Source organism: Ptychodera flava, chromosome 7 (genome assembly GCF_041260155.1).
Source record: "Ptychodera flava strain L36383 chromosome 7, AS_Pfla_20210202, whole genome shotgun sequence".
NCBI lineage: Eukaryota > Metazoa > Hemichordata > Enteropneusta > Ptychoderidae > Ptychodera > Ptychodera flava.
Genome location: NC_091934.1, coordinates 39,370,983 through 39,383,219, shown reverse-complemented (window position 1 = coordinate 39,383,219; position 12,237 = coordinate 39,370,983). Strand labels below are relative to the sequence as shown.

General features: G+C 39.0%; 1 long non-coding RNA gene across 1 annotated transcript; it reads left to right on the top strand.

Annotated features, from left to right (window-relative positions):
* The first annotated feature begins 1,598 nt into the window (after positions 1-1,598).
* LOC139137514 (uncharacterized) lies at positions 1,599-7,392 on the top strand. Its single transcript, XR_011553401.1, has 4 exons — positions 1,599-1,661; positions 2,480-2,536; positions 2,790-2,845; positions 7,336-7,392. It is a non-coding gene; the product is annotated as an uncharacterized lncRNA (long non-coding RNA).
* Positions 7,393-12,237: the final 4,845 nt, after the last annotated feature.

Genomic DNA, 12,237 nt, shown 5'->3' with positions numbered 1-12,237 from the left:
CGCGCGACGGCGCTGGGACGTTCTATTTTAGATGTAATATGCAATTTTCAGGGGTTTGTAGCAATTTTATTTCAACAATCGCGAGCGTTCCACTCATATCGCGCGTGCCGCATCCCTCAAAATTTACCATAGAATTAGTTTATACGGACGATTAATGGAGGGAGTGTATAATAATAGGGTTATACACAAAATACGGCCCTGTATGGACTCGGGCTCAGTGAGTGACGTATTGGACTCGCCTTCGGCTCGTCCAATACGTCACTCACTGAGCCCTCGTCCATACAGGGCCGTATTTTGTGAATAACCCTATATTATGTCATACCGATGATATGTTTTCCCATTTAACCATCAAATAAGATCAAGCTTATTGATGTTATCTTAAAAACACAGAGGATAAGAGAACTTCAGTTTAAATCAAGTTATTGTTACTTCTATTTTCAAAAACGCATTTTACTTTTCCTTGCAATTTATTATTTCGTACGTGATCTGATCTTCTTGAAGGTCAAAGAACTATAAAAAAACAACACTGGAAGAAACTTCTCAGGAAGTACAGAAGGCAAGGAAGCTTCAATTTAAAACCATTTACTTATCATATACTATAATGAGAAATGCAATATTATGATCACGTATCTTTGCATACCTGATTGAACATTTAATGTCGACTTCTAAAATAACAATTCATCTTTATTTGACTGAAAAAGTTACTGAATTATACATTTCCAGGGACGGTATAATAACAGTAAAATCTAGCACTGTCAATATGCTAGGGTGTTATATATCTCGATTCAACCTTTTAAGGAATGAATCTGTCCTGTGCTCGGGTCTTGCTAAATGTATGTCAAGAAGTGAGCATTCAAAATGGTAAGATCAATCATTCATTATATTCTTTTCAATCATATATATATATATATATATATATATATATATATATATATATATATATATATATATATATATATATATATATATATATGCGTTGTTTTTTTCTGGTGAAATGAAGCTTTCTAATCTGATTTTCCTGAAGGCCAAAGTACCACCAAAATGATAACTGCAGAAGAAACTATCAAGGAAACCACTGAAGGTTAGGAACTGAATATCACAAAGATATTCGTATTTTTTATTTCTGTATTCGATCACTTGAAGCAGCTCCCACCTCCTGCCTTGTTTATTTGCATGTTTTAACCCTAACGACATTTTATATTGTATCCTATTGTACCTGTAAGTTTCTGAAGTAAAATTTTGCGTTTGTTTTATTCTGGTTAAATGAAGCTTTTTATCTGATTTTCCTGAAGGTCAAAGTACCACCAAAATGACAAGTGCAGAAAAAACTACCCGGCAAACACTGAGGGTAGGGAAATGAGCATCATAAACATGCTCTTATTACATTATTTCTGATTACGATCACTTGAATCAACTTCCTTTAATATTCCATATTCAAGTTCCTATGTTGAATCCCAGTGCAAAGAGAAAATTCAACGAAGTCAATTTTCATATTATAAAAGCCGAGAGGATGAAGCTTCTATTTCTCAAGTTTTTGCGTTCTGCGCCATGCATTTTAATTTCACCTGCTGATGCAATGTTCTTTTTTATTTGCCTTGCTGCAGATGCCAGTACGACCAATGTGGCAACTGAGAGAATAACTACATGGACAAGTACAGAGGGTAAGAAACCGACTGCAAAAGAGACTTATTTTATATATCATATCAAATTATGACCACTCGATCACATTCCTAGCGACAAATCAAATACCAAATATGTATATATGTTTATATTTATTTTCGATTTTTTAGCTAAAATGAACAATTATATTATTTTGTATACTTTCTCTGATTTCTGTGTGCTTTCTTAGATGTATTTTTGGTAATTATGTTTCTGGGCGCGAATTTTCAGGTCATATTGAGCACGTTTTGGCTAAACAGCAAAATAAGGAGAAAATGTGTACAAAAGCTTCAGAATAATTAAATAGGTTAATCATTACCAGAGGCAGGGATTAACATTGCATTAAAAAATTTGCTGGCGATTGATTGATGTACAGTTTCTTAAGGAATTTGCATGTACGATCATCCAAAGTTTTGTGCATTTTTTATTTTCACACTTGGGATTTAATCTTTCCAAGTTTTATATGAAGGGAACGTGAAAGAGTGTCTTCACCATTCTCTCTATACTCGATATGTTGATATGTTGATGTATATGGAAATAACCGAAGTTCAAGAAAAATCCAATGTAATCAGTGTGCCAAACACATAAACAAAACTGATATGGAAATGAATATTCAAAAATTGTAGCAACGACTCTCTTCCCTGAATATAATTGTTCATTTTTCATATTTGACTCTTCCTCACACCTTCCGACCTGTTTATTTGCATATTTAACCTGGTGACATTTCATAATGTATCCTATTGTACCTGTAAGTTTCTAGAGTAAATTTTTGCGTGGCTTCTTTCTAGTGAAATGAACTTTTAATCTGATTTTCCTGAAGGTCAAAGTACCATCAAAATGACAAGTGCAGGAGACACTACGCAGGCAACCACAGAGGGTAAGGAAATGTCTATCATAAACATACTTTTATTACAATATTTCTGATCACGATCACTTGAAGAAACTTTGTTTAACGTTTCATGTTCAAGTTTGTACGTTGAATCTCAATGCAAAATGAAAATTCAATAAAGTCAATTTTCATATTCCAAAAGCCGAGAAAATAAAGCTTCTATCTCATAAAGTTGTTGCATTCTGCGCCATGCATTGTGATTTTACCTTCTGCTACAATGTTTTTATATGCCTTGCTGCAGATGCCAGTACCACTAATATATCAACTGAGAAAGAACTACATGGACAAGTACAGAGGGTAAGAAAACGTCTACCACAGAGACTTATTTGATAAATAATCTCAATTATGACCTCTCGATGAAGCGACAACTAAAATACCAAACGTGCCTATTTGTATATATTTAGTTTCCACTTCGTAGCTAAAATGAATAAATGCATTATTTCTAATGTTTTCTAGGATTTCTTTTGTCTTCTAAATGTATTTTAGGTTATTATGTTACAGAGAGGGGATTTTCCGGTCAAAGTGGGGACGTTTAGCAAATCAGAAAAATGATGAAATATGTTCATAAAGCATTAACATACATAAAGATGTTAATCATTTCGGTGATGAAGGATTCATTGCATATCAATGAACTGTCATGATATTTAATTTCTTCCCAATGAAGAGACTCATAAGACAAAACTTAAAGAAGGAAATTATATATATATATATATATATATATATATATATATATATATATATATATATATATATATATATAAGCATTCAGGGTGAGGGTGCAAGCTGGAAACTGCATTGAGATGGGGTGTCTTGATATACACAACAAGAGTTCGCAAATCGTGGTTATCATCTAGTCACACATTATATTTATTAAAGACAGCTGCCAAAACACTGCAAGACACAAATGATGGGCAAAGCTTACAATTTAATATCACAAACTAGTAAAGTAACTGAGGTGTGGCGCAGTGAAAGTATACTGTCCAAGTAATACACATGCTCATGGCTGACATTGCCACACATTTTGAAATATCTCAGAAACCCAGAAATCACTTATCAAATAAAAAAAAAACTACATAGTCCAAAAGATGAATGTTCAATGTACAAATGTTCAGTGTCAAAATCTTCGGATGGCAAAGATTTCATACATGACAAGTCGGATTACAAGAGTAGAAAAGTGATTCACCTATAAGACACAAAAGGGGAAACCCTATATATATATATACACGGATACGTCGCCACCAACGTTGGAATATTTGGCACTTTTTATTCATTATGTAAATGAGTATATCTGGAAATCTTTATTCCAAATCAAATATGCACATAAATTAACATTCCACAAAACCTTGTCACATCCTTCCCTGCTTTGACAAAAATTGGCTTCCTTGTCGTCAAACAACCAACATCAAGTATTTTTGAATACATGTCCTTTGTCTCTTCAGGAGTTCACACATTCAGGCCATACTAGTAAGTCAGTCTATCTGGTGGTCTTCGTACTCTTGATCTTCATCAGCATCGCTACTGTCACGCGAAGGTTCATTGGATTCACTGGCAACCTGTTCCTTAGCCCTGTCTGTTCCAACAGCAGCCTTGGCATCTGGTGAGGGGTAACTCTGCTCAGTGGTTGGCTTTTCTATATTCAATTGGTATCATGCCTGCCATTCTCATCACCTCCATTATTCTGGTGGTTAAAGTATCCTCTCCACTTGTGCCTCCATTTAGGTCACCAACACAACGTTCACCATTGGTTTCATCAATAGTGATACATACAGGACGTTCTAAATCCATAGTCTCTGTCACTACAGTAGTCGTCCTCCTTTCAGGATATACTACTGGTAGGGATTTGCCAGCTTCTCGGTGCCATTCACCATGTTCTGTACCAACTTGTTAATCTGATTCAGTCTGTGCTGGCTCCGTCTCTTCACCTGAAAGAAGATTTGTAGACGAATTGTCAAGGTGTCTGGATCATTCACTACACAGTTTACCGTCATTGGTATTTCCAACATGTCTTCACTTCTCACAACACTGTCAGTCTCACTGTCACCATGAACCTCATTACATTGAAGATTACCAAGGTCTTCACGTGAAGGGTCCTTTACAGTTGGTGTCAGGAACATACAAGGTTTGAGCATATTTCTGTGAAGAGTGCGCTGTGTTACCCCATCTTCAGACTGTATGACATACACTGGAATACCACGCCACTTCGAAATCACAACATATGGCATAGATTCCCATTTGTCACGTAGCTTGTGTTTTCCTATGACGGGAGTTTTATCTGCCAAAGCACTCTATCTCCAGGTAGCAGTACAGACTCATTATTGGCATTCTTGTCATAATTTCCCTTCTGTTTTCTTTTGCTGTATCACTACGACGAAAAGCTTCTTGATATGACCACTGTAGTCTCAAACGTAGTCTCAAGTCATCAATATACTCTGAATAGTTAGCCTCCTTAGTGGTTTCTTCTTACACATCAAAAGCCAAATCAATCGGTAGGACTGGATGTCTCATGAACATTAGGAAGAAAGGAGAATGCCCTGTTGAGTCATGCCGGGTACAGTTGTACGCATGTGTTAGACTATCCAGATTTTCCTTCCAATCCTGCTTCTGAGAAGGGTCCAACTTTCCCAACATATTGAGTAGGCTGTGGTAAAGCGTTCATTCATACCATTTCTTTCCAGATTATAAGGGGTATCCACTTTTCTGTATACCTGTGATTTTACACAACTCCTGGACCAATGAGCTTTGAAATTTCTTCCCTGGTCAGCATGAATTTCTTGGGAAATCCATAGTGGCAGAAAAACTGTTTCCATAACACTCTTGCTAGAGTTTTCGCTTTCTGATCATTTGTTGCATACACTTGGGCATACTTGCTGAAATGGTCAGTCACTTTTTCTAGGGCCAGGAAGTCAATGCAGACTAACTCCATCGGTTCAGCTGTTCGGATATTTACCAGTGGTACACGAGTTGTTGCAGGGGCAGCTTCCTCAGCGCACATCGTCTACAAGTGTTACACCACTCTTTCACAAATGATTGCATCTTTATCCAATAATACCGTTTCCTCACAAGATCCATGGTTCTCTCAAAGCCAAATGTCCATTATTATCATGAAGACCAATCAGTACTTGTTCTCTCAAGGTTGCAGGCAAGACCAACTGCCACTATGTATTTCCTTCTTGGTCCTTGATAGATCTATAAAACATACTATGTCGAACACATAACCTCTCCCACTGTTTCAAAAGTAAAAGAGTCTCTCTAGACTCTTTTCCTCTTTCACGTCTACTTGGTCTGGTGTGTCGTTCCTTGTATGTCATCACTCTTCCAATGACAAGATCATCTCTCTGGAGTTGACTAATTTCTTCACTGATTTACTTGGCAAGGTGTGCGTACCAGCTAAATACTTAGCATCATGTTCTAGCTGATTTTCTTCACATCCTGCATTACAGAGTACTTTGGACCTCTGCTCTTTCTTCTTCTGTTCCTCCCCTGGCTTCTGATCTTCCTTTCTGAGTGCTGAGCTCACCACCTTTAGAGTGCTTGCAACATCCTCTCTTGGCATCCTGGATAAACCATCAGCATTGGAGTTGCTTTTACCTAAACGATACTTGATATCAAAGTCGAACATGGCTAGCTGTGAAATCCATCGCTGACTGATGGCATCTAGTGTAGCTGTGGTGGTTACATACACCAACGGGTTGTTGTCTGTCAATACTGAAAATTTGTTACCATAGAAATAGTCTCGGAATTGGTCCAGATACCGGATTTCTGATGGAGTGAGTCCACTACTTGCATATGCGATTATTCTTTCCATTCCATCCTGCTTTTGAGCTAGAACTGCACCAGTCCACTGATACAGGCATCTAGTTGCAGTATGAAAGGCTGCGAGAAGTCGGGATAACCTAGTACTGGTGCAGTGGTAAGTCTCTCTTTCAAAATAGGAAAGCTGATTCGAAGTCACTGGTCCACTGAAATGGTGGAAGCTTTGCTTGCTAATTTCCACTTTCTTCTTTCTAGTGTCACCAGACACCAAACGATTCAATTGGGCAGCTATTTTTGAGAACCCTTTCACAATCGACGATAATACCCAGCAAACCAAGAAACTGGAGCACTTCCTTTCTAGTTGTTGGTCTCCTCCACATCCTCACTTTGTCTATTTTCTCAGGGTCTGTGCTAATACCATTAGCTGTAACAATGTGTCCAAAGTACTTGACTTCTTTACGTAGAAAGGAAGCACTTAGATGGTTTCAACTTCAATCTGTCGAACACCATCTGTAGTCTACTGAGACGCTCATCAAAGGTTTCTGTGAACATGATTATGTCATCTAGGTATATTAGGACAGTTGCAAACTTCTAATCTCCCGGACAGCACATCATTAAACGAGAAAAAAGTTGCAGGTGCATTCTGTAGACCAAATGGCATATGGTTAGTTTCACACAAACCCATGGGAATAGTGACAGCAGTCTCATGCTTGTCTTTCTCTGCCACTTTGTTTGGACTGTGTCTTCCATTGCTGTATCCAGCTCGTTCCTGTGCTCTCCTTCTTTGGTTGTCATGAATACCTTCTGACCTCTTCATCTTGTCGTCAGCACCACTTGATAAAAAGATTTGACTTGTGTATCAATATACAAATCAGCAAGTGGTGTATTGCGGTATATCTTTACTGGCTTTGCAGATAAGTTGCATACTATCACAACAACTCTCCATGTTCTACTGTACCCATGCTTCTTCCAGTCACAATGTTATCAAGGTTTCCACTTTTTAAATGAAACTTTCGACTCTGATTTTCCTGAAGGTCAAAGTACCACCAAAATGACTAGTGCAGAACAAACTACCCGGCAACCCACTGAAGGTAAGGAAATATCTATCATAAACATACTCTTATTATATTATTTATGATTACGATCACTTGAAGCAACCACGTTTGATATATTATGTTCAAGTTCGCATGTTGAATCTTAATGCGAAGAGAACATTCAACGAAGTCAATTTTCATTCCGAAAAGCCGAGAGGATGAACTTCTCTTCGTAAAGTTGTTCAGTTCTTGGCCATACATTTTAATTCTACCTGCTAATAGAATGCTTTTTAATTTGCCTTGATGCAGATTCAGTACCGTTAATGTGGAAACTGGGAGAAAACAACATGGACAAGTACAGAGGGTAAGAAAACGTCTACTACAGAGACTTATTTGATAGAAAATCAACTTATGACCTAGTGGAGACATATTTTGCCACAAATAACAATAGCAACAATAAATAACGATATGTGTGTCCTGTTCAAATGAAGGAAACTGACGTCTGTCTCAGTATGATTCCAGTCTCAAACACAGAACTGATATGAAAATAAATATTCGAAAATTGAAGCAACAACTCTCTGTAATTGTTCACTTTTCGTAATTTATTTGTGACCATTTATTTCCAATGGAAACATTTGTGATTGAGCGTGTACGATGGTTTGATCCAACTTGCTTTTTAACCACACGCACATGTCCATCTTCTCCCATCGAACATCAGTTACTTGACCCATTAACTAAAGTCCAAGTGAGGTTTAAAGTAAGGTAACAAGCACTGCATCTCCAATCGTGAAGTCTCTGTGTTGATGGTATCATTTCGTCCTGACATTTAATAGGCAAAGCCATTCTTTCATCCATAAATGCTCATCCACCAGCTCCTGAAATTGACTCCATGTGATGACTACATAGATTCTGATACAAAGTGACCACCGATTTGTCCATGCAGAAAATGATTTTGTGCCAATAGTGTTGTCCTCTTGATTTGATGATCATATGACAGTGATCTGGAGTTCAGCAGCGCTTCAGCCCCAGTTAATGTCAACAATTCTTTACGACTAACATCAGCTTTGCCAAAGATGGCATACATAGCTCTTTTTGCAACTTTAACCATCGTTTCATGGATACCTCAAAAGTGTGCTGCAAGGAATGGATTAAAGTTCCCCTTTACACCCACTCTTTAAGCATTCCTACATGTACTGTCTTCCTCCTTTCAAATATGCAACACCGATTTTGTACCAGCATTGGACTAGTAATCTCTTCCATCACCAATTTTAAATACAATGATCCCTGACCTGACTGGACAAGCTTCCCTCAAATTCGTTATTTTTAATGTCTAACAAATCACTAAACTCCTTGATATCTCTGGGATAACCTGAATGTATTGATCTAGGTTTCCAAGTTCTTCAAACTGAAGTGAAATCTGACGACGCTTACTTTCATACCTTCAATTCAGTCTGTCTTTGACAGGATTGTATGCAGCAGTCGAGTGTCCAAAGCATTCTATTACTGCAAGTGTCCCACCAGAAAGTGAGCATTATCATATTGTTCTTCCTCTACATCCATTCCTTGACCAATCTTTTGTCAATTCTGACTCTCTTTGTATCTAAAGTACTCATTGGACAACACAGTCATAACTTCCGTAGCTTTCCCTTCGATAATATTGAAATTATAGTGAGCCTTTTTGACTTGATGCCGGCTCAGCAATTCTTATTCTAACAACTGTAGTAACTCATGTCTCATTCCACTGAACCCTGACTTTGCCTGGCTTTACCTTCTTACAGCCTTTCAAGTCATTTTGCATCGTCTTCTGTCACCCCATCCATTTCTTCGATGTCAGTAATCTAATCGTCTTATGTTGCACAAGCCTTTACCATCTTCGGTCTAGTACTTATGGAGACCAGTCTTAGCCTCAAGCATGGGAGCATGGGATATTGAGGAAACTACGGAAACGGCTTCTTCTGCTTCATATATCCACTAGTCACATTCCTACTAGGCTATATGGCAAGAGATATGAATTCACCTTTACTATCACAAATTTCCCAAGGCTCATTTGAAAATTTTCCACTCTAACCAAGCTTAGGGGGTATAGCTTATTCAATGTGCAAGAGCATGATGTTCATATGGTGATTTTGCAGAGAGACATAGCCGTTTATGTTACAAACTTTAAAAAAGGTTACACCGAAGAAAGACTTGTCTCTACATTCAAACACTTTTCAGCAGGTATCGCAAGCTGGTAGATAGCGTGATGTCTCTCTTCAACAAATGATAGCCTGTGGATCAGTGGCATTTCTCTTCAGTTACTGACCATATATAGGCAGGATGCCCATTACTATTGTGAAACATATCTTTAAAAACATATGGCCCCTTGCTTCATTATCATTGACAAAAAAGAGAACTTTCAGACTTGGTAAGAGATGGCGCTATTAGTGCGAGCATAAACTCTCGGATTATGGGTAGCTATGTGTTTGGAATAGGCTTAAAGCCGCACTTTTCAATCCCAGGTTCTCGCATTAGTGGAGTTCTCCTCCCAGTCAAACACATGGCCGGTACGATGTTTGATTTCTATAACATTAATTACACAAACTGATCTCAATCTTTTGTCACCCTTTGCTAATCCTGCAAACAGAGCTTATATAACCGTTTGATTGACGGTCGGTTCAAATAGCCAACGGTCATTTGTTCCTCAGCACCACACTCGAATTTCCTTAAAAAACATCGTCCAGTCAAGTTAGAATTTGAATATAACCACAGGGTTTGATCGGCAGCAGCTTCGTGCTAACCGCTTGGCAGTCTGTCAACGCTTTTGCGGTCGGAAAAAACTAAAAAGTGGCATTTTCTGGAGCATGTGCCCTTATGTTACCTGTTTGGTGTCCACTTACACAATGAACGCCTCCATTGGTTTGCAGCCTTTTAAAGGGAGGCTCCGCCTTTAAGTACGGCTGGACTGTATACGTACGAGCAGTACAATGAGAAACAGGCCAAAAGTTACCTCACACAGCCATTTTAGCCCAATCGTACAACAACCCTGCATCCACTTTCAATTGATTGATGAGCATAAAATCGCTGCTGTTTTCCCCACTATCCAGAATTGTCCCGTAACATCTCCTTATCATTCATAGAACTAGCAAAAAGTGCAACATTTGTGACAGAAGTGGGATTTCCTTGAAATCGAGGATAACTGATCTGATGGAGGAAATTCAGGAATTGTATTCAACGTCAAAGCCTGAGTGGCACTGAGTGACCAACTGTACATTCTGGCAAGGGGGAGACACGTGATCTCCTACAATTGTTGACTCCGGAAGTCACATTGACAGATGATATAAACACACAATCAGTTGACGTAGAAGCTATCCGGCCAACTCACGTTTACGCCAAAATCGCCGAAGCTACACTGGCAAAGACACTGTTAAAGATGTACTCACGCCAGAAACAAATGTTGGAGAAAATGGGTAATGATACTTGTAATGTCCTGAAAGTAAGTCAACGTCAATTGTGAGATGATCGAGAGAATGCAGGAAGATATTATCAGGGCTCAAAATTGGCAATAGTCCCGCGTCCACAGACAACCAACTTTTCCCTGGAGCTACCAAAATCCATGAAATGGTAGCCCACATGGACTACCAAAGCCTGGGACATGAAATTCAGTCTGTCACTATAGGGACGAGCTGAACCCAGCAAGTTAGATGGACACAGAGAAGCATCTATGACTTTGTTATGCAAATTGCAAAGAGGACAGCACAGTGAATTTTCCAACAAAGTTTTAATACCTGTACTGATGTACTTGGTTGACAGGCATAGGAATGATGGCCAATGGAAATGCATTTCACTACATTTACATCATTATTTTTCCTCCCCTGCACAGAAGTCCATGCTCGATTTTTGGCCCTGCTATTTTACGTGTATGTCTTATCACTTGGCTGAGCGAAAGTCGTTGTCCAGGCGACTATCAAAATTTGCGTACAACTCTGAGTATGAAAGGGGTTGTCAATAGCTAACCAAACTTTTGAGTGTCACTGCTGTCCAATTCATACGGTATTACTGGTTTCCTTTGGGTATTAACACTGAGGCGACGGGTTCCCACAAGGCCGATCTCACGTTTCCATGTTTGTCGGTCGGCAGCTGTCAGTTTGAGCAGTTATGGTCTGAACTACCTGAGCTGACATGTGATCTTTACTGTGTTGATGTATTCGAGGTTCGTACAGCCTAGGGAGCCGTATGTTAATGTCGAATACTATTTGCATAATAAAAAATATTTTTATTACGCATTTGAGAGATTACAGACCGGGGAAAATCGACTGTTAGCTACTCAGATGCATTTTTCATCGCACCCCACTCGCTCTCTGCCAAACAGGAACTGCTCTGGCTGAGACCTTGTCTTGGATCGTCCGATGCAATCATCGTTGTAACTCGATCTTTACCCCAAACGCAAACGTGTTAGACTCAATCATTCACTTCACACACCACACACAAAAGTACATCGTACTCACCGATAGTTTGCGAGTGAATGTTTTTTTATTTCCATGTCAACTGTGTAATAAAGGGTTGTAATACCGACAAATGTTCAGTCCGTGCATAGTCAAGTTCTGCGGTCCTCTGCAAATGGCATTCACACATTGTGCTCTCGCCAGCATGCTTGTCTGTACCGTGGGTGACACAGTGGTAACTGGCAAGTGAGGCAACAGTTGATTGTCTCATGAACACGATTGGGACGAGTTCCATGGCCTACTATCCGTCCTGCACGTCGACACATCACGCAACTACGTCTTCCGTCCGGATTGCGACCCATTCGATGACCAACTCTTTCCACATTGGTAGGAATGAGACGTGGTGCCGTCAGACTAGTTCCTCTTGGGGGACGTTGCCGAGATGAGAAATTACCTATCAGCTGTTTTGCTACTTGGGCGT